We start from the raw sequence: 4,238 nt of genomic DNA on the forward strand, positions 1-4,238 counted from the left end.
CCCCTCTCCCTCTCTCTTAACCCCGCTTACTCCACAGTAGCAAGTATCTGGGAAAGATATAGTGGTCGAGTTGGGGTAGCAGTAACTAGCAACTCTGAGAAAGTAAATTTGGGGCGCTTGGTGATTTGTGGGGAACAACTGCAGAGCTCAGTGCCCAAAACTTTGTGGCACACGGAAGAGGTCTGTGGGATTTCCGTAACCCAGAGACAGGCAACCTAGCCGAGAGTGCTTCAGGTCTCCGTCCTTGCACTTTCTGAGCAACTCAATAAAGCATCAACAGGCTGAGATACCAGCCACAGAGCCCCTTTCTACTTGAAGAAAAGCCTAAAATCTGTTCCATGCAAACACATAGCCCCCAAATTCCATATTCTCTTTCTTTCTCTATCTCTCCCTCTCCGCCCCTCTTCCTCTCCCTCCCCCTCCCCCTTCCCCTTGCCCTCCGCCTCCTCCCCCTCCCCCTGATCCCCCCCCATTAATTTTAGGTTTTCATGCACTGCAGCACATTGTGACTATGGTATTTGACAATGGGACTGTTTGAAAGTTACAGAAATCAAAAAAGAAATCAACCAACTAAAAGCAGCCAAATCCGGAGTAAACTGTTCAGCCCCAATTAAAGATTAAGGTCTAGATGCAAGTAAAGCTGTAGATCAGAGCGATGTTTGCAAATAGCACCTAAAAGCAGTTTACGCTGCAGTGCCAATTGATACATAGAAATTAACACCAACAAGGGGGAAAATTATAATGCTGAGTTTGGTACAATGGGATCAAAAAACAATAGAAGCGTGCCACTTCTAAAAGTACAAGTCAAGAAATTGAAGGGGTCGGGGCTGTTCATTTAGTCAATAGGACTCACAAGTAAAAGGCTCCTGAGGCATTAGTGTTGAATTTAGTGCAAAATATATTGTGTTGTCGTGTAATGTGTATGAACATACAATTTCAATCTTCATTAGAAAAGATGTATTAAAAAATAAAGACTTGCAAATTAAGAAAAGTTTCTGTCATGTCATGTGCCAAAAATAGTGAATGCTTTACGAGTGTGCGTGTCATCCTTTAGAGCAGGGGCCAATTTAATTTTCCCATTATCATTCCCATATTAGTACATGTGTTGCTGAAGCAAACGCACAGGGAGAGTCAATCAAACCATTGATTAGGACCTCTGGTCAAACGTTTGCCATACCAAATGTCCTTATGTCAGAGGGCAGAAAGTCCAAACACCATTTAGATATTGGATGGTATGAAATTAAGAGGCAAACAACAATGAATTAGCATTCTTTGCTGCTGTGTTGATCTGGTCCTATAGGGTTTGGTTTAATGCCAATTATATTTAAAGATATACAGATTTCTGCTACAGGGTGCTTGCAAATTGACCTCCCCTCCCCATCACAATGGCTGGGTGATGCAAGCCTGAGAGCATCACAATAGACCCATAGGCATGAGAAAAACTCTGTAACTATGAGTGTATGTGGGCCCATGGCTGTATCAAGGACAAGGCAAGAACAGGAGGTGGCTTAAGGCGTCAGCACCAGAGGCTGTCAGATTGCGCCCCACAAGCAACAGATGTTGGACCATCCTTTAAGAAATTCTGAGGCCGATTTCAATGTTAACTTTGCTGCTGATTTAAGGATTGCTCAACCTTCGACCCACCTCTAGTTTGCTTGGCTAAGCCCTGGAAATCTTTTACAGCTTGTGTTGGTGGGAGATGATGTGAGTTTATCAAGAGCAACGGGATATGAGGCATGTGTGCCACAAAAAGCAGGTCTCAGATTGTTTTTATAAGAAAGCCACTTTAAGAAGGGAACTCTGGACAAACCTACTGAGAGCAAAATATTACAAAAAAAGGTAAGGGGGTCATTGGTTAAAGGGATAGCACATTCGACTGTGAGTCAGTTTGTTTTAAGTCTAAATACTACCTGTTTCGACATTTGTCCAGGCATTTTGTTTAATTTCTTAACAGATCCATTCATATGTACCTCTGTGCTTTCAACAGAGTTTTCATTGTAAGGGATTGACATACAGCATGCCTTAAACATTCCTGGCCAGGGAACACTCTATGTCAAATCAAGAGTAGCAGACAGCCTAATAAATCATAAGAAAGACCCTCTGGGACTTCCCCCCAAAAACAAATTGTTTTCTCTGCAAGTATGTTCTTTGAACAGAGCAAGTAGGTTGGTTAAGGTCAGTGGATAATCGTTACTTTCCCACAGCGCAAAACAAAATCACTTGCACAGACCCCTTCTGCAAAACCATTACCCCTGTAAAAAGCAGTGAAAATGTGAGGCAGTGTGCCGTCACCCCAACCCTTCACTCCCCTGATCGGCCACAATCGGCCAAGGACCTGTCTATAAGAGCTCAGGGTGGAATTGTTCTGCACCTCAGTAATTTGGGGAGACATGGCTAAAGGGATCACCAATCAATGGCCCAGTATCTGCTTTGTGGCCTGTCCGAATATGTCTATTCTCCAAATTACCTGCCGCTGCCCAGGTGTCAGCTGGTGATATTGAATGAACTCCCAGGTAGGATCCTGGCAGATGATTTGCATAGGCACACCCCCTCTCCCTCTCTCTTAGCCCTGCTTACTCCACAGTAGCAAGTATCTGGGAAAAATATAGTGGTCGAGTTGGGGTAGCAGTAACTTGCAACTGTGAGAAAGTACCAGGCGCGCACCAGAAGCGAGTACCTGACAAGTACTGTCTTCTGATCTGCTAGCCACGCTGCCCGGATCGTCTCTGATTTGGAAACTTTTCATTCAAAAAGCATCATTGGGTATAATCAGGTTTACTACCTTGGCTGCAATCCTGAACTTTAAAGACCTTATGGACATTCATCTGAGACATATATGAACTTAAGCACCTCAATACCAAGCGTTCATTTTCTATTCCTGTGTTTGTTTTTTTAGCCACGCCCCCTCCCTCCGCGACCATCCCATAAATCCACCACCAGCACGCACGAACCAGATGAGAATACCTGACGAGTACTGCCTGCTGCCTGCTTGCCGCTTTCCGCTTCCCGTTCCCCTTTCCCTGCTTCCTGCTCCCCCCACCCCTTCTTATCTGTCTCGCCGCTGAACTTAAAATTCTGGTGCTACATTCACCCGAAGCTACTTGGGCCCAACAGCTCTTTCAAATGGGGGTCTCAGGCGCCTCGCTTTCAATGCCCCTGTGACTAAGCAAACTGAAATTCGACGGCCGGCGCTAAGACGCTCGCCCCAACATTCAACAAAAATCGCCTTGTGATAAGGTGGACTGTTGAACACCCCTTTCGAACATTCAATCTCGTGGTTCACTGAATCTCTTTTTGTCACTTCGCAACTGCTTCGACAACTGCGGACGATAACTGCGGTCTTGAGTCATCAGTCATCCGTTATAACTTCATGGTAATTCACTTCCGGATTTACAGAAGATCCACGAGCCGGCTCTGCCCCCTTCAGAGACCATACATCGAGACTTTCATTTATTCACCAGCCGCTTGTTTACTAAACTAGAGTGAGTAGGATCCTATGCACCAAACTAGAGTAAGTAGAATCCTATACACTCGGCACTGATTAGCTAAGTTATAACTCCTAATTATTCTCGAAATCCTGAAGTTGCCCTATAGTAAGTAAGCTAACTCTACACACACACAAAAAAAAAAAGAACATGCTATCACACTATGATGCGGCTTACTGCAGGGATGCCCCCCCCCCACCTTTTTGTTACCATTGTATGGCAGCTCTCCTCCATGGGAATGCACACAGTTAGACCACCCATGTCTACTCTGCCAGTAATTCATTCTCATGGAGAAGGGGAGGCTCCAATCCAGCTACCAATCTCACATAATTCTGGTCCACTGGTTCATTTTCTCTCTGACCATGCTATGGATTCCTATGCTACTGAACAGATCCCCATGTATGATAAAACTGATGTAGCCTTACTAGGTACAACTACGGGATCTGGGCATGAACTCAACACTATTCTTTCTCAATCTATGATTTCTCCTACACCTCACTCTCTATTGGGATATACTTAGGGGGCTTACGGCTCAAGCCGAAGCGGTTGAATCTGAGGACTCTTTGACTGAACTACCGCTGAGATAGCCCTCTGATCGCATACTACCTATAGCTCACTCGACGCAGGCTATTACAATTCCTGGTATATCAGGCAATGAGGAGTCGTACCTTGGGCAATCTGAACCTAGACTATCTATATCACCTGAACTCTACCCTACAGACTGCCTAAATGACAATTTCTTCACCTGATTCA

At 44.9% G+C, this 4,238-nt stretch overlaps 1 non-coding gene across 1 annotated transcript; it reads right to left on the reverse strand.

Annotated features, from left to right (window-relative positions):
- Positions 1-1,012: 1,012 nt before the first annotated feature.
- LOC138567952 (U6 spliceosomal RNA) lies at positions 1,013-1,119 on the reverse strand. The gene has a single exon (XR_011302329.1). It is a non-coding gene; the product is annotated as a U6 spliceosomal RNA (small nuclear RNA).
- Between the last annotated feature and the right edge of the window lie 3,119 nt (positions 1,120-4,238).

Source organism: Ambystoma mexicanum, chromosome 2p (assembly GCF_040938575.1).
Source record: "Ambystoma mexicanum isolate Mex_15411 chromosome 2p, UKY_AmexF1_1, whole genome shotgun sequence".
In the NCBI taxonomy this organism is placed as follows: domain Eukaryota; kingdom Metazoa; phylum Chordata; class Amphibia; order Caudata; family Ambystomatidae; genus Ambystoma; species Ambystoma mexicanum.